Source organism: Cyprinus carpio, chromosome B2 (genome assembly GCF_018340385.1).
Source record: "Cyprinus carpio isolate SPL01 chromosome B2, ASM1834038v1, whole genome shotgun sequence".
In the NCBI taxonomy this organism is placed as follows: domain Eukaryota; kingdom Metazoa; phylum Chordata; class Actinopteri; order Cypriniformes; family Cyprinidae; genus Cyprinus; species Cyprinus carpio.
Genome location: NC_056598.1, coordinates 15202917 through 15222817, shown reverse-complemented (window position 1 = coordinate 15222817; position 19901 = coordinate 15202917). Strand labels below are relative to the sequence as shown.

The 19901-nt window shown below is 35.0% G+C and overlaps 1 long non-coding RNA gene across 1 annotated transcript; it reads right to left on the bottom strand.

The window, feature by feature from the left end:
- Window positions 1-5339: 5339 nt before the first annotated feature.
- Window positions 5340-9225, bottom strand: LOC122136359. The gene is made up of 3 exons (XR_006154090.1): window positions 9111-9225; window positions 6954-7084; window positions 5340-6724 (listed from the first exon to the last, which is right to left on the bottom strand). It is a non-coding gene; the product is annotated as an uncharacterized LOC122136359 (long non-coding RNA).
- Window positions 9226-19901: the final 10676 nt, after the last annotated feature.

Genomic DNA, 19901 nt, shown 5'->3' with positions numbered 1-19901 from the left:
GACCTGAAACAAACAAAACATATATATATATATATATATATATATATATATAATATATATATATATATATATATAATAAAATAAATAATTTTATATCTTTCCACTATAAAAAAAATACAACTTCTATTTTGTTAGACTAACTATCGAATGTAGAAAAAAAAATTCAGATTAAATAAAAAACTAAATAAAATAACTTTTTAGGGTCCAACTAATAGGCTGCTATTCGCTAGAATGATGTGTATTTCTTGTTAAAACATGGGTTCTTATAATGACAAATGTTTGTTATTGAGAATTAATAGATGTTTTAGCTCTATGTAGTGTTTTAGAGTATTTTGTTTTAAAGGTTGTTTTATATCACCATTAGAGTAATTAGAGCTCCGTTTAGAGTGTATACACCTTGCTTTGGTGTATTATGCAAGTAATTTTATATACCCTTTTAGCTCAGCAATCTGATACACATACTGTAAATATGTAAATTAGATAGATAGATAGATAGATAGATAGATAGATAGATAGATCCAATAATCTTTGTTTTTACAAGTTTTGTTTATATAACTCATGTTTGAACAACTTTAATTGTACATGATACAATTTTTTAACTATAAGCTGAATATTCAATGAAGTATTAATATTAGCCATATTACTAAATTCTAAATCTATTTCCTGCAATATATAGTATAGTTTGATTGACAACTAAAATAAAACATGGAAAGCACTTCCTCTTTTATTTATTTATAGAAGTCTATTTATTTTGTTATTCTAACAATGTACATTTATGAGGTCAGTTGTATTTTTGGCAGCATGTTGTTTTTTTTTTTTTTTTTTTTTTTTACTGTTCTCCTCCAATCCTATCCGTAAATTTCCCTGTGGTCACGTGGCATGCTAGCAGATAACTTTCTCCAGGTATAATGGACCTTTGCACAGGTCATGTGTGTTTCATACCTATCCCCATGCTATGATTTTCTATTTTAAGTCATGGTGTTTAGTAATTATGTCTTAATGCATGTGTGTGATATGAAGCAGAGCTTGTTATGCTGAGCTGTAGTGCAGCCTGCTGCCAGACAGTGAGACATAACTCACAATCTAAGATTGATGTCTCAACACAAGCTGGAAGGAGACGTGATATTTCCTTTCCTTGTGCAGAAGAAGAAATGGAAATAAACACACCATTGGGAAGTTAATAATGTGGAGCAGTACAGATAATCACAGGAAAAGGAACAAAGTATCTTTTTTTTCTGATTGCCATGTGAGGAAAAAGAAGAGAGCAAACAGAACCATGAGAATGGAAGATCATGTCTCCTGAGTCCAGAGCTACGAGAGACCTCCACCACCACCATATTAGACAACTGGTTGGTGAAGTGATGACAGAAATAGAGAGCGGAAGAAAGAGGTCTAGAAAACAAGAGATAGTGGGAGTGAGAAATGTCTGTCAGAAGAGAACAAACAGTCACATCATGATCTAATTTTTTATTTTATGCCTTCCTAGGAATTGTTTTAAACTATAGGAATCTACAGCTAAACACAACTGGGTCAAAGGAATGGTCACATACAACAGGGAGAAACAATGCCGAATGTAAATAATAAAATGCAACTACTCAAACAATCATGCAGAGTTATGATAGCAAAATAAAGGGCATTTACAGAAAAAAAATGGATTTCCTTATCTTTTGTTGTTGATGTCAAAAACAAGGTGTCCATTACACTCATCCTGAAAGACCATGATAAAAATATCCCAGACAACATTAAATAAGAAAAAGACATGACAAACTACACACACACAATATATATATATATATATATATTATAATGGGGCTAAAGGCACACCCTAAGGAAAAATGTGCTTTTCACTGGGCCCCAAAGTGTAAAGTGATCGCAGAAAAAATATATTGTTTGTAGTGAACATTTATGGAGCAACAGGTTTTGTGTGAAATAAATCATACAAGTCATTTATTTTGTTTAAAAATCTTATAAATGTTTGAGGTGGCAAGAGGGGCCTTCATGTACATTTGAGAAATAAAGTAGGATCTAAAGGCAGCAGGTGTAGTCTCTTCTTCATTAAGCAAACTCAAAACATGTGAACACCAAACAAGCACCATGTGATGAAATCAGACAATGATCAGAGGAAAACAAAGCGCTTAAATAGACAGACCAAAGCAATCAAACACGACACTAATCAATGAGTAACCAATGTAACAAACTAATGATGGAAAAATGGAAAAAGGAAACACTAAAACAAAACAAAACATATACATGACATGACAAAATGACAAAATGCCAAAACTTTAAAAATAGCTTAACTTGCTTACTTGAATGAATGAATGAATGAATAAGCAGGACTACATTAAAAATATATTACATACAGATTACATTAACAATTTGGCTTAGACTGCACTTAAAAAAAGTTAAGGACTACATTAAAAACTGGATTAATAATACCATTCCTCAATTAATAAATGTCTCATTTTGACTTTCTTTGTTTACTTTTATATGACAAACAATTTTGATACTGTGGGTTGCCAGTTCATGTGTAATAGCCTATTAAATTTTGGGCTTAAGGCACTGGTGAACATGACAAATGCAGCCAGTAAAGCTACAGCAGCTTAAAAGAACTAAACTAAAATAAATTTAAGAGCTGACAGAGTGAGAGGAGGCACAGAGCCCGAAGACTCTAGTACAGGGATCGGCAACCTACGGCACGCGTGGCAACAGTGGCACAAAGGGATAATCACTGGCACGCAAGCAATAGGGAAAACTGCATACTGATACATTTTGAGGTAATAACTTCATCATAGTCACACAGCCTGTTAGGAGCTATAAATACTATTAACGTGTAAGAATTAACTGGCACTTGTCTATGGATGCGTGTGACCCCTGCACATACTAGGCACTTTAGATTAAAGCCTCAGCGCTCATCAATGTCAAAATGACTGAGATGGCCAATCAAAACAAAGTTTACTGTTCACAGAAGAAGAGCAAAAAGCGTCAGTTTAAAGTTAAAGAGAGCAAGGTAAGATGAAGCTGCAAATCATTTAATATTAGTAAACTTAACAATATGTTTTACGATAGAAATGTTAAATGACCGACAGCTAGGCCTATATAAATTGATTCAAAAAACTAACTTCATCTCCCAAATATCTCCATACAAACAAAGAAAGAGAGAGATGTGTAAATTGTCTCTCTCTAAAAACAATGAAGCTGAGTTTAGTTAGGCTAACTTACTTAAAAAACAGCGATTTTACACCCCTCATTGCTGAGACATATAACGTAGCAATTCAGTGTTGATTAATAAAAGTAGAGTGGCAGCACTGACAAGTTTATGAGCTTCTGAATGTTACTTTTTGCACAGCGCGATCTCAGATCTCTGTGTGCCAGTGGTGTGTGTGCGCGCATCAATTAAAGCAGCGCATTAATATAGAATGGGGATTAAACTGAACGGTTTCAATGCATTGTCCTTGTCACACACACACACATACAGTGGTATTCAGTACGGTCACACTGTTTATCTGTTATTCAAGAAACTTTTGAAAAGTTTAAAAAAGAATTTATAAAAAAAATCCTCAGAAACTTTTTTTCTGCATTTGCATGATAATCAAAGTGTCCTTTTTTTATTGTATTCTCTAAAAATGTGTATGTACTGTACTGTACAGAATGCATTGGGGGGGGGGGGGCTGTTGGCACAGTGGTTAACCATAAAAATTTAAAATGGCACATCATGCCAAAAAGGTTGCCGACCCCTGCTCTAGCAGATATCAGAAGAAAAATGTGTCTGCTTTTTTGTGGAACAAACACAAGATTAGAGCCATCCACAGATGACACTCATTCATCACAGCAAACAATAGGCACACTGAGAACTTAATTGAGCAATGATGGACCATTTGTGAAGCTGTACAAAGAATTCTCCAAAAATAAAAAAATCACGAGCATATCATGCGTGAGTGACATTACATAATGCCTGGCTTCCTGACTTCCAGAGGCCTTGTTGGAGACATGTGGACCCCTTTAGCCCCTATCATGAATTGCTCATTGTTTGATTTAGTGATGCATCCCTTGTCATAGTCCTGATGAAGGGAGCAGATCCAAACCAAGGCCAGCACAAAGGGCTGTAATGTCAGCGTAAGAGGAGGGGAGGATGGGAACAAGACCGTGGAGGCTGGAACGAGGGATAAAAACACTGCAGGCTGCCAGAGAGTGTTATGAAGAGACTTGGCTGAAAAAACATCTGCTTGTTATTGAGGCCTTGAAACTGAGTGTATGCCATTGTTTTATTCCTTTGAAAGAGCTGAAGGCACAAAACCTTGATCACGATGAACTGCGCAAAGCGGATACACAATATTTCGAGAAATAAACCAGTGTTGCAGGTGAAAGTGCACATCTGCATACCACTTTACTGGGTAGCTGCATGTTCTTTTAGTGTAGAGGTGATGTGATTAAGTGATTGTGGGTGAGATATTCTCATGAACATGCACATAAACTCATATTTAAACACACATAGACAGACCTCACTCACAGAAACCATTGTGCAAATTAAGACTTCATAAAGCATGTGAATGTGATTTCAGGTTTATTTTCATAAGGAGACATTTGGTCCTCACAACGTAGGCAAAACCTGACCTATGCAACCACACTCAATGTTTCTTTTCTGCTTCCCCAGTTGTTCAAACATTTACTGGCACTGCCAACATTTTCTCAGGCACCAAAACAATGTCACTAGTTTAATTTTTTTTTTAATTTTAAAATTTAAATGTTTAAACTTTTTATATTGTATAGATCTTATATTTGGGAAAATTCCACATTCACAAAGCACGATGCCTTAACTTTAAACCTAACTGTAAAATATTTACTTCTGATTTACTTTTGTTTTACTCATCACTTCATTATATCCTGGAAACACATGAACAGAGAGAAGGAGAGAGAAAAAAAAAAACTCTTTCACTAAACACTTTTGCCATATATTGTGAATTTAACTGTAACTTTCAACCAATTTATATAGATTTTACCAAGACTATCACAAGTTATTCTAGCAATTTCGACAAAATTTTGTCTCTGCTAGCTAAATTATTTTATCGGTTAACTGTAACTTACCGTAACTTTTACAGTGAAAAATCGTAAATGATCACATTAAAAGCCATTTTATTGCAGAATACGTCAAATTAAAGCTAATATTCAAACAGTAAAAACTATGATTTACCATACAATTTACAGTAAAGTCCCTGTGTGATATCATATATTTTATTTAGTTTTGTTTCTTCTTATTTTTGATATCAGTAATTAGGGTGTTTTGTTACATTTTATGTTATTTAATGAAAGTTTATCGCATTATTTTAGTATTGGGTGTTACCCGGAGTGTATTTTTTTCACTTGTGTTTATAACCCTGTGCACCATCCATCCACAGCTGTCATTTTTTCCAGAAAATTTAATAGGATATTTTTTTACAGCGTACAAAAATGTGCTACAGTATCAAAATTCTCTCAGTCTGGCCCAGGCAAGCAGGTCATCCTTATAGTTCAGCCCTATCACACACACACACACGCACACACACACACACACGCACACACGCACACACACACACACACACACACACAGCTGATAGCAAATTCTTCTAGAGAACAGAGAGTCCTCTCCGTCAAAAGTATCGCAAGCGTTAGTCACCTCTTACTCTCTCAGGTGGTCAAGTCCACTTGTGGGGAAACAGATAATTTCTTTCTTTATTTTCTTCCAGAAATTAAGAACAGACAAAGACAACAGCCCCTGTGGCTTGAGCAACTGAAACAGACTTTCAATTGAATTCTTCAGAGATCCACAAAATACTCAAATAAAAAGTTCAAACATAACAATAGTCTAGAAAACAGAATGTAAGTAAGCGTGCCTTGTTTAGGACTCATTAGAGTCACATTTCACAGTGTAAACATGTTTATTCTTCTATCATGCATTATGAGAGATCACATTTCAAACATCACATTTTGCATGCTGGTGGATCACATGAAAACTATGTACTGTAGGCACAATCCAATCCAAATGAGGCCACAGGTATAACTGAACACGCAATGCTTTCTAACCTCATTTCGAGAATATAATTCACATACTCATGGCGCATCATGTACCAATTTTTTGAGCATGTGAACTAGTACTGACAGTGTTGGACTCATAGTCTGAATGATTGTGCCATAAGCAAGATAAATGAGGCCTCTACCTTCATTTACCCAAATGATCTTTTGTTTTTTAAGCTCTCTGATGTACGAGGCACTTCATCTCTTTTCTCCACCTGCACATCATTTTCTACATACGGTGAGAGCGAGAGAGCCAGACTGCTATTTCAGCACCAATAAAGTGAAGCAAAATGAAGGAAAGGTGCTGTCAGTTTAACATGCAAAAACAGATTTCATAAGGGAGATTTATTCCATTTAGTCCTAAATCTTGAGTGGGCCTTAAATGGCTGAAAAGTTGCTGCTACAAACAATATGTACAGTAAAAGGTACTAATAAAACAACTACTGTACATAAATACATAAATTTATTTATTTACATAAATATCCCTATACAACACCATTCAAAAAATGTTTAATGATTCCTAAGCTAAGATATTAATTTCCTTTTAAAATAACCCCAAACTTTTGAATGGTATTGTAATTTATTTAATTATTTAGAGCTATATTTGTGCAAAACAAAGGGTTCTGAATGGAGAAACTCAACTGGTCTAAATATAGTCCTGGTCCTCTGGGCAATTCTGCAAATAAAACAAAATGTGAATAAATGTTTTGTCATGCTAAACCACTTATTATTGGGAGAGAAAGTAGCTGCAGTTGCTGGAAGAGCTCATCTGTTTTAATAAGAATTACTGACACTCTACTGAAAAAAAATAAAAATAAAAAATAAATAGCTAATTTATCTGTCACATACTTTTAGTTATAGTTACTCCCCAACACTGGAGAATTGTTCTTGTGACCTGAACTCACCTATAGACAGAGCTGGATGTCCATGCAGGCCATGTGGTGGGAAATACAACTATGCTGGGAAAATTAGTGGGAGAAATGTGGCTGGACACCAGGAAAAACACTCCCCTACTGCTCAACATGAGAATAACAGCCTACGAATGCAAAACAATCGAATGTCTGTGTACATCACAACCACAAGTGAGAATGTGTTAAAATGAAATTAACAAAATAATAATACTGGCAAAAATACATATTATAATAAATTATAAATATTTTATCAAATAAAATTTAATAAATTGTATATTGCATTTAAAAATATCCTCCATATGAAAAATATGAGAGGACATGCTAATGTTAATGCACCTGCGCATATATTTAGCCATTCTCCTCTCCTAAGACTCATCTAATGTTTTGTAACAATCACCCACACACAATGAGGGAGTACAATAAAGAGCATTTTAGCATGAATTGATTCAGGATGTTGAATAGTGTCTTTAACAGCACCGGTAATGCTAAAGTCCACGAACACAACTGGAACCTACAGTTTATGTCTATTTAGGCACTGTGCTAATGCCAGCCTGCCATTGCTGGCACAGATTGAGAACAGTTTGCGGTCTGCAGTAATTGTTTAAGGCCGTCTGTGTGCAATCAGTACTCTATAGCCAGGTCACGACCTTCCAGGGCACTTCCTGCCCAGAAGGCGGCAAGGATGAGGAATATATCAGGATGGATTTAAAGATTTCTAAAAATATCTGATCGTTTTAATCCACATTAACACCAGCATGGTGTGTAAAGACAAATACTAGCTTGATTTGATCTCTGCTAGACTTATCTCTACCATATTTTGGATTAATGCTGATTAAAGGCATTTGTAAATGGTTGTATAAGAGTAAAATGTCTGATTTGCACAGGGGGTCAGGGTTTGGCCAGTTGGCCCCTGCTGGTAGACTTTATAACTTAACCACTATGCTAGCAAAAAGCTTTCCCCTCTGACCAATTTAAACAACAAATAAAAAATAAAAAAAAAATCACAAGCATTTTTTTTTTTTAATTAGTGATGTAATGGAGTCTATTTTCTTTTAATAACATTATGGTTTATGAGCTTATATAATAGTTCAACTTTATTCTGGTTTTCAGAGTAAATAAAGATGTTTGTTAACTACAGTGACTTGCTGTTACATTAATGATGTTTTTCACATTATCAAATATAATTCTATCATTTAAGAGTTCCTGAACAAAGTATATAGAAAGGTCTGTAATTTGAGCTGTGGAGTGTTTCCCCCGTCAGGTGTGAGTTCTTTCTGCTAAAAAAGGAAAAACAAGTTGTGACATAGCCATGCACTTCCACATTTATGTCATCCAGAAGATCAGTCACAGAAGAAGAGGATCACCCCTTTGCAAATTCTTCCATCCCTGACATTAAACTCTGATTAGGGCAATAGGCAACAGGTTTTTTTAATTAGTGATGTAATGGAGTCTATTTTCTTTTAATAACATTATGGTTTATGAGCTTATCTTATATAATAGTTCAACTTTATTCTGGTTTTCAGAGTAAATAAAGATGTTTGTTAACTACAGTGACTTGCTGTTACATTAATGATGTTTTTCACATTATCAAATATAATTCTATCATTTAAGAGTTCCTGAACAAAGTATATAGAAAGGTCTGTAATTTGAGCTGTGGAGTGTTTCCCCGTCAGGTGTGAGTTCTTTCTGCTAAAAAAGGAAAACAAGTTGTGACATAGCCATGCACTTCCACATTTATGTCATCCAGAAGATCAGTCACAGAAGAAGAGGATCACCCCTTTGCAAATTCTTCCATCCCTGACATTAAACTCTGATTAGGGCAATAGGCAACAGGTTTATTAAGGCTTAGGAAGGAATTATCAATTACATCTCCCATCTTACTCTGGCCCCTCTTTATTCAAAGCACAATACTGGCTCTTATCCTCAGCCTGGTGTTGTTTCTTGTCATCTTGGAGATGCCTAAGCCAACAGGACTGAGTATAATAAATGATAGTCCGATGATAGTCATCATTAGCGGTGTACGAAATTGCATATTCTCTGAACAGATACTTCCTTTGCGATCATTAAAAAGTATGTTCTATTTAGTTTGAATTTGTGTAGTGTGAATAAAATTCAGATGTAAAACATACACCATGTTGTCATGTAACTTACAGTGAAAATTGCCATTCACAGCTCCTTTTCTGTGGCCTCATGGAATAGTAAAGTTTCCATCGGATGCACCCTTTTGAATTACACCTGAAATACAGTAGTATAAAGTTTGGGATCGGTAAGAGTTTTTAAAATGTTTTTAAAAGAAGTCTCCTATGCTCATCAGTGCTGCTTTTATTTGATGCAAAATAACGTAAAAAAAAATGGGGAATATTGTGATTTATTACAAAATATCATTGCATTATTATTGCAATTAAATATTATTAATTTAATTCTGATGGGAAAGTTGAATTTTCAGTCCAGTCTTCAGTTTCACATGATCCTTCAGAAATATCTTAATATTTTGGATTTCTTGCGCAAGAAACATTTATTATTATCATTGTTGAAAACAGTTATGCTGCTTAATATGTTTGTGGAAACTATGATACAGTTTCTTCAGGATTTTAAGTTTAAAAGAATAGCATTATAAAACTGATGTCAGCCAAATTTAAAAACCAAAAACCCCATGATGTCATTTTTAACATTCATCAGAATTTACAACTAAAAAAAAAAAATAGTCCTCACACACAATGAAAGAAAATTAAAAAAAAAACAAATTGCTACAAAACATGAAAACAAATGTGTGTGTTTTCTTGGAAAGGAAGGCTTTTTTAAAAAGTTAAAGGTTTTTTCCCCCAAGAAAACCTTTTCAAGAGGCCTTTTTTTTTTTCCCCCCCCCCCGGCCAAAGGTGTTTCCCCCTAAAACCCCCCCCACTTTTTTTGGGGTTTTCAAAAAACCAAAAATTTTTGGCCCCCCCCCCCCCAAACGCCCCCCCCCCCTCCCCCGCACCCCTGTTTTCCCACCTTTTTATTTTTGTTGGTGCCTTTTCAAAGGGGCCGGCCGACCTCTTCTTAAAATTAAAATAAAAAAGGAACGGCCCCCCTCCAAAAGCCGACCTCCCCCGCGGCCACCCGGTCTTTTGTACCCCCCTCCCCCGACCCGGCCCCAAAAAACCAAGGGGGGGGGGCGGGGGGAAAACCCTTCAACGGGCCCCCTTTTGTTTTTTTGGTGGTTTTTTGGGGGGGGTTCCCCCCCCCCCCCCCCCAATTTTTGTTTTGTGTTTAAAAATTTGGTTTTTTTTTTTTTGTTTTTAACCCTACCAAAGTTTTAACCTAACAAAACCCGGTGCTTGTACCCCTTTTTCACTAAATGGGCTGGGGGGGGTTTTTTTCCCCCAAACAAACGCCTTTTTGGGTTGGGAAAAAAAAAAAACATGTTTCAAAAAAAATACAAAAAACACAAAAACACAAAAACAAAAAAAAAAACAAAAATGGGTGTTTTAATTTAAAAAGCCGAAAAAGTTTGTTGGGGCTTCTTTTTTCACAAAGCTCCCCATATGGGATGTATTTTTTTGGTGTTTGGGAGGGAAGGGAAAAAACAATTCACTGGAGAAGTGAAAAGTGGGGAAAAAAAAGGAAACAAGGGGGGGGGGGGTCGCAAAAAACACACCCCGCCCCCCCCTTTTAAAAATTCCCCCCCTTCAGGGGAGTTTGTTTTATTTTTAAAACCCCTTTCCAGTGAAAAACTTTTTTCCCCCCACGTCCCATTCCCTTAAAAACAAAAAAGCAGGGGTGTTTCCTTTTCCAAAAGGGGGGGGATTGGTTTTTTACCAGCCGTGGCCCTCCTTTAAAAAATGGGGCCGGTGGTCGGGGGGCCCGCAAAAGGGGATGAACTTTTTCGTTTTTTTGTTGGGTTTTTCCCCCCCCCCCCGGAAAACTTTTTTTTTGGGGTTTAAAAGTTTTTGTTAAATTGGCCCTTTCAAAACCCCTTGGGAATTTTCCCCCCCCAAAAAAAAAAATGGTGTTTTTTTTTGTATTTGCCCTGGCACCTTTGCCTGGAAAGAAATGGGTTTTGTTTTGCCGTTTTTTTTTTTTTTTTGTGATTTGTTTTTTTTCCCCAAAAAAAAAACAAATTCCCCCCCCCCCCCCCAAAAAAACCCCCCCCCAAAGGCCTTTTACATCCCCCCCAATTTTTGGGGTTTTGTTTTGGTGGGCCCCCGTAAAGAACGTCCAAAAAAAAAAACAAAAAAAACGTGGGTTTTTTCCGCCCGAGGGGGGGTATGGGGGCCCCCCATGGTTTCCCCCCCCCGGTGAAAAGTCTTTTCCGTCCCCCCCCCCTGCCCCCCACACGGGTTGGGGTTTTTTGCTTTCCGTTTCAAGGCGGGGTAATTCGCCGGGGGGGGCCCAAAAATCCCCCCCCCCAGGGCCCCCTGGAAAGTTTGGCAATTTTCCCCCCCCTCCACTCCTTTCCCCCCGTTTACAAACCCCCCCAAAAAAAGGAAAAAACCCTCCCCTGATTCGGGGGGGGTGTTAATTTTTTTTTTTTTGACCAAAAAAATTCCCCCTGGGGTGGGAAAAAATGTTTAAAACCATTTTGGAGTTACCAAACCGGGGTTTTTGTTTTTTTTGCCCCCGGGGGGAAAAAGTTTTAGGGGGGGGTTGTGTTGTTTTGTTTTTTTGTTTTTTTTTTTTGTTTGGGGGGAAAAAAAAAAACAAAAAACATTTTTTTTTTTTGGGAAAAAAAAAAACCTGAAAAAAAAAAAAAAAAAAAAAAAAAAAACGGAAATTTTTTCCCCCCCCACCTAGCACAAAAAAATAAAAACTGGTTTTTTTTTTTTGTGGGGGGGGGGGGGGGGGTTTAAATTTTTTCACCCCCCCCCAACGAAGGCCCCCAAAACCGCCCCCGCCCACAAAAAAAAAAAAAAAAAAAAACAAAAAAAAAAAAAAACCCTTTTAAAAAAAAAAAAGTTTAAAATGGGGGTGGGGGGGGGGGGGGCTTTCAAACAAAACAAACACTTTTTTTTGGTTGTTTTGGGGCCCCCAAAAAAACAAAAAACAAAAAAAAATTTGTTTCCTGGGAAAGGTTTTTGGGGGACCAGGGGGGGGGTTAAAATTTTCCCGCCCCAAAAGTTTTGGGGGGCCCAAGGTTTTTGGGGGGGTTTTGGTAAAACAAAAAAAAAAAATACCCCCCCCCCCCCAAATTTAAAGGGTAAAAAAAAAAAACTGGGTTAATCCAGGAGCATTTGATTTATGGCAGATTTATCAAAACGAACAGACAAAAATACCAATTATTTTAGCAGAATTACTGCTCTCCAGGAGCATTTGATTTATGGCAGATTTATCAAAACGAACAGACAAAAATACCAATTATTTTAGCAGAGTTTGTCTATATCATAAACGAACAGAAAAGGTTTCAGTTTATAAGAAAATAAACACCTGTTGGGCAAAACTAAAAATGAGTCAGACCATGTATTGGAGAATGAGGGGGTTAGGGCTGGAGCGATGCTGTCTGAACAGGACTCGAAGCCTCCTTAAAACTATTAGAGAAATTCTGTCTCATCTGTTTTCAATACAGACAAGCTTCCATCACCCCCTTCTATCTCGGTCTCTCTTTCCCTTCTGAAGCCATGCTTATTGATTTGCTGGAGAACACAGAGCCATATGTGCTTGAAGGGCATCTTATGAAAGCATACCAGTGCTTCTGAAATACTGCTTACAGTCACAGAGAATGAAAAGACCATATTTATGGATACACCGATATTAAAAACCAGCTGACAATAATTCAGGCAATTATCATGTTATCATGACTGATAATTGAAAAATTGCCCATATTAAATTCTATACTACTTTGTATAAATTAAAAAAAAAATGAAAATATATCATTCAGCTATTTTAAATGCTGCAAGTGAACATAGTCATCACAGCATTATAATGTACAGTATGAAAATATTACATTTTACTGTGTTAACAAATTCGTAGTGTTTTGAAAGATAAGAAACTTGTAAGTGAGCATAATATGACAGCAAAGGAAATCTAATGGTAGATGTAAAGACGAAATAAGCATGCACAATGAAATATCTAATATTAGCAAAAAAATAAAAAATCTGATATCAGCCTATAACAAAAGTACATGAATCAAGGTGTTGTTATTGTTAATTAAAACTAAAATGATAATAGATTGTTTTGTTAACTAAAATAAAGCTGATATATATTATAAATGTTACTTTGACAACTAACTGAAAAAAAATTAACATTAAAATGAACTTAAAAATAATAACAAACCTAAACATAAAATAAAGTTAAATAGAAGTATTTACATAAAAATTAATAAAAATGACAAAACCACATAACAAAATTATAAAATGTAAAATAATATTCAAATGAAAACTGAAAATATATTACAAAAATCTAAATATTAATAAATACCATAAAAGTATATAAATAATATTAAAATAAACATGATGAATCATGTATCTTTCAAACACAGAGAGAAATTGCTCAACATCTGCCAGACAAATGGGCCTATTGTAAATGTAGAGTTAAGCCCAAAAATTAAGCATAAAAAAAGCATTACTTGTTGTCGTTTTTTTTTTTTTTTTTTTTTTTTTTTTTTTTTTAATGGGCATAAAAGCCCAGGGTTTTGAGGATGTTAATCAACAGCAGAGACGTTACATACGAACATGTAATTTGGAAAGCTCTGAGCGAGACCAGGCCTCCTCAGGAAATGCCTGGAGCCTTCTTCAAACAGGAGCCACACTAGAGTTCACAATCACAAGGATCATATTATACTACTGTTATATGTACAGCTGAAGCACCAGTCTGAGCTGCTTTCAACCCATGAAATCATTCTCTATAGAACGTCCTGACAAATAAAGCCTCTCACCATCTGAGGTGTTTATACACCTGCACAGATAGCAGATAAAAAAAAAAAAATAATTAAAAAAAAGGATTCTACACTGGCTGAGAATGTCTTGAAAATACAAATCAAAAGTAATTGTAATTTGATTAACTCCTTCATACAGTGTTACTGTATATTTAAAAGAAAAACAGTTCTCAGTTTGTTATGAACTATGCATGTGCTTGGCTGGATGGGCAGCATAACACACAAAATATAGATACAAGAAAAAAAAATATAACCAAATCCAAAATTCAAAACAAAAACAAAAATTACAAATAAAAATAACACCATAAAAATAAAAATTAAAGATAAATTAAACATTTAAAATTTAACATTAATTTGAGAATTTCTAAGTTGTCTTTGCTTTAATGACAGCAGCAATCAGAGCTGCATGAACTTCTCAATTTGTGTCAAACCTGAAGATCAATTTCCATTATGATTTGAGATGATCCAAAGATCATATTCAATGTAAGAGAAACATCTGATTGTCTGTACAAAGGAGTTTCCCTAATCAGTCACAAATTGACTTATTTGATTACTGACCTAGATATACACTTCTTTCTTTTCATTTTATGTCATAATATGCCTTCTTTTAAAATGTCATAAATTGTTTTTCCACATTTAAATGAAACATAAATCACATATGTTCAAACTTGTGATCTCAGACTTTTGGCCTCCTCTGTATATATAGAAAACAACCTTGTTTTTAGCTGTCATGTTCATCATCTGGTGATTCACCTTTCATGTTTCCTGGTAGCACACTTCAAAGGGAGCCTAAAGAGGGGGTGAGGGAAGTGTCAAGTCTCTTATGAGCCCAGGGGACATGTGGACATGCAGAGACACACACACTGTCCAGATAAAAGAACAACACCCCAAGCAAACCAAGCAGCACTATCAGATCTATAACAGATCTATCCACTCATCCTCCCATTCCCAACATATTTTCTCTCTCAAAAACTTGATACTCCTTGGTTGACCATACATCCACTTACCCTTAACCCCCTTGCCCGTTGTGAAGCAATATGATTTACATGCGTCACTGGATGAACAATGAAAACACTGTAAATGTAGTTTATCAGCAGGGGGGGAAATGACAACAATCACTCCCTGAAATAAAGCCAGAACATAAAGATAAGATTAAAAAAACCAACAACATATAACAAATACATCTGGAAACACTTGACACACTTAAGTGATTGTGAGACAATCTGAACTCATAGTAAGGCCATAATCAAATATAAAATGACAACAAAAGATAAAAGAAAATAATGATGTCACTTGTATGTTGTTTATTCTTCCAAACAGACAAGTATGTCTATAGATAAACAAATCTAAATTGTACACAAATCCACTTAGACTCAACTAGATCTGAAAGCCAGTATGTCCCAACACTCTCTGTCCTCACAGTGAAATATGAAGACCCGTGCCAAGTCTTACATTATAGTAGTACTGTGGCAAAAAGCCTAGAAATGGGCTTACTCAAGCACAAGAGTATCTGCAGTGTCCTTTCCAAAGAAACCAAGAGACACTGACAAGTGAAAGGAACATGACTTAATGTGTGCATACCACAGGAATGTACAGGATATGAGTTTAAGCCTCCAGAAAGTTACGTTTTAATAAAGAGGGCATTTTCATATAGCAGCGTACTCTGATTCCTTTGGTCCCGTTTAAATCAAGAGTAAGGACTTCAAAAGAAGCAGAGACTTAGATACAAGATCCCTCAACTGTATATGAGGCCACAGCTAATACAAAGACTTACTCACAGAATATGACCCTTTACCACCCTTTCTACTTGCCTCCTTGTTTAATTGTATCACATGCACATCATTTCAAAAGGCTTAGGGTAAATAATCTTTTTTATTGTTTTTAATCTCTTTTATGCTTGCCAAAGCTGCATTTATTTGCAGTAAAAACTAATATTACGAAATATTATTATAATTTCAATTAGTTTTCTATTTAAATTTTTTTTAATGTAATTTATTCCTGTGATGGCAAAGCGTAATTTTCAGCAGCCATTATTCCAGTCTTCAATGTCACATGATTCTGCAGAAATCATTTTAATATCATGATTTGGTGCTCAAGAAACATGCATTATTATCAGTTTTGCTGATTCATATTTGTATAATTTTGTGGAAACCGTGATACTTAGTATTTTAGATTTGTTTTGTGAAAATGTAGACTTACTACACTTTTGATCAATTCAATGTATCCTTGCTACTGTAAATAAAACAATAATAAAAATAGCATATTTTTCTCTCAAAATGTAGAAAACAATAGTGGCTGTGAGCAGCGGTATATAATTTTTCAGCTGTATTATGCTTTCTTCTATCACTGTTTAATGTACAGTACAGAAACAAGTCATTTGCTGTTTCTTTTTGTTTTGTGACCCCACAGGAATATTGGGTCAGCAACTGAGTTTACAGCAGGACCACATGTTTGTATGACTATCTAAAGAGGAAAAGAAAGTTTGGTAACCTGTTTGAAAAAAAAAAGCTGCATGAAGAATACAACCAAATCACAGCATCAAGTATCTATCTTGTGTGCTCTGGGCTTTACTGTAGCATTACTGGACTGCTGTGTGCTTAGCACTGATCTGGGATCAGGGTGAGGTGATGAGGGCCTGGTATGCATTAGCTCTGACTACACAGGAGCACAATGACTCATAATTCAGTGACCCTTGGGGAGGCGAATACCGTAACAGGGCGAACTGGATGTTTTTTTTTTGTGTGTTTTTTTTATTGCTGGAATACCTCCTCCAGTCTTCAGGATGACTTGAGTTTAAATCATGGGTCATGAGTAAATATACCTCAGATGGCAGGTGGCTTTGAGAGCAGGGTTAAGGTCGGCATTATTCTCCACCAGAATACACATCTGGAAATTTTTGTATCTGAATATTTGCATTAATATAATGACGCCATGTTAAATAATTGGACAAATGTATCAAACCATTACAAAAATATTTTTTAATATTTAAAAAAAAAAAAAATTTAAGCTGGATATGTTTTTTATTATTATATTTGATGCACAGGGCTTTTCATGGCTCATACTGTATAATAAGATATAGGTGAATATGGAGCTAAGACTAAACCTCGGTTTTAATCAAAGGCTCAACCTGAGCAAAAATATGCAATTTAGTGCAGTTTCTGATATTTATATGTCCAAAAAGGTAAGATTAAATTCTGATTGCTTGTAATGTAAATAAATGAGATATTTATAACAGTATACTTAAATGCAGATAAATAGTATTCTAAATCTCTCAATAATATCTTAGTAAGATTGTATAATGCAATATAATACAGAGATGATAGAAAGGTGTACAAACAAACATTCCTCAAAATCCAATGCATCACATTTGAATGATTTTGATGTATGGAAAATAGACCAGCTAGGTTAAACCAGATGAACACAATGTTTGCTAGGTTGTGAAATCAGCAAGCTAAGATCTGCAAACTTCCTAATGCATTCTTTATTAGATTATTCTATTTTCAAAAACACACTGAAAAAGAGATTTATTAAAGAACTGATGCAACATCATAATTTTAAAGTTTCGACTTAGTTGCAAAAGGTGAAAATGTGGGACTATTTAACCAAAGATCTAAATCATTTTAGTCTATCCAGCGCATCAGACAGTTTACATTTAATACAGTGCAGATGCCTCAGATCTGAAGTCCCTGGTATAATGAATACAAACAGCCACATCTCAAGCTATTATAATACATATTTGTTTTCAAAGGAAGAAACCACATATACACCCCTACATTTAAATTTGATCTTCTTCACTGGTGAGAACAGCTGTCACTCCACATGTTTCAACAATGAAACAAGGACCAAGAAATAAATGACAGATTCTTCTCCATCTGGAAGCAATGTGCAATGGTATATACGAGAACCAACAAGAATCACCCCTGGATTTGTGCACCATTAAAACTAATGGATGCGGTGGAACAATTTTTTCTTCCACACACATGTACATATAAGACCATATGGACACAAAGACATCTACATCTGCATTGAATCTAAGTCGTTTTCTGGCCTCTAGAATGTACGTTCTTATTTCAGAGTTTAGAAATGTAAACAGAGCACTTCAATTCACAATCCGTCTCTGAAATGTATAGCAGAACAATTTCTATATAGGAATCATTTGGCAGTGCCTAAGGGGTCCTGTTAGCAGACTCGTATGTAAACAGAAGGAAAGCTAAAAGAAAAAAGTAAGTTAACTTTCACATCTTAATCAAAAGCAGGTTGGGCAGATCTGGTGTGGTAGTTTTACTGTGCTTTACTGACATCCAGTGGCCACAGTATAAATATGCATGTAAATACGGAAGAGAGGTTGCGAAATAAAAGGGACAATAAAAGAATATTATGTCCTAAGACACTTTATGTGCTAAATATGCTAAAATGTCCAGAAAAGAAATCACATAAAAGTATTGTATCAAAAACAGGACGCCCAAGTTTAAAGAAATGGTACCATTGCTGACTGAAGCTTTTGCCAAAGCAGCTTAGCTGTCTTCAAGGGTGGAGACATAATGGACAGCTGTGAAAAAATCATAAAAGCTTAAAGTTTGCCAGCCAATTGACATTCAAAGGGCCATTTTTGTTTCAGCCTTCAAAGCTGGAACATTTCAACAAAATACCATATAACTGACTATGCTTTTTGGCAGCATTTGGGCACAATTTTATAAAACAGCGCCTACAGCACAACTAAGCAATTGTCATTTCTGTGGATTAAAAATTTCTGTGGAATTTTTTCTTTTGTGAAGAATTTTGGTTAACTGTGGGATTCTTTATGAGTCAACCATTCATTGTGGCCACCCACACTGCGGAAAAACAAACACTGCTAATCTGTACTAAATGTAGCCTAACATTTATAGCTATATTAAGCTTGTAATAAGCGTTTTGCTTATTAAAATAAAAGGTAACAATTTTTCCTGGTACCTGACTATCAGAAGGAGTTAAATAAATCACAATCAATGTGTGATATACAAAAAGTGCTTTAGTAGAGTGATATCAGGCAAACTGGGCCATTTAAGGTTTAAGTGTCTTATCTCTTTAAAAGTTAACAGCCAATGACTGCAAAGAATTTCAAACAGTACTTGATATTTAGCCAATTATTTTATTGGTCTGAAGTTGCTAGGGGGAGGGGCAATGCCTTATTTTTAAGACCGGGGGCAGTCCATAAAAGGTTAAGACTAGTCTTAAAAGTTGGTCAGCTAATTTTTTTTTTTTTTTTTTTTTAAGACTGGTCATATTTTTTTTTAGTTTCAGTTACATAAAAGCGTAGATTGGTCCAAGTTGGCTAACTGCTAGCTACTCAAACTTGTGCTTAAGACACTGACTTAACATAACAGACTTTTTCTCATTACTACTACAACATTCAGATGGACAAGTGAAAAAATAAATGGGTACAAAATAAACAAACACACAGATCTAAAACATTTACCACTGTTCAAAATGGATTTGTTTTTTATTTAATAGAAACACGTTTATTTAATACTGCTGTCAACAAAGTTACAAAAAAGAAAAAAAAAAAAAAAAAAGGAAGAAAAAAATTGTTAGATAAAATGAACCAGTAGGTATATTTATTTATTTTCCCCCTCAGGAAAACGACTTGTATTTTTTTAATATTATTTGTTTTTTAACAAGAAAGGCAGAATTTTCATTAGATGTGTTGACTGAAATTCAAAACACTGTCAGCACATTTTTAAAAATTAAGTTAACATGGATAAGTATTTGATCATCAAATCAGCACATTACAGTAATTTCATTATGTGATTCATTTAGTTTTTAAAATGTATATTAAACTAGGAAAAGTTATTTAAATATTTTAGTTGTAATATTTCACAATGTACAACAACAAAAAAAAAAGTAAAATACTGTTTTACTGTATTTTTGATCAAATAAATTCTGCTCTTGATGAGCATAAGATACTAGTTAAACATCTCACTGATCCCAAACCTTTGAATTGTAATGCAAATATGAGAAATATTAAACAATTAAAACCGAAGTCTTTTGTAAACATCTTCCCAGTCTTCTTGTAAACTAAATGTGTGAACAGTTTGAAAAATAAACACAAAAGC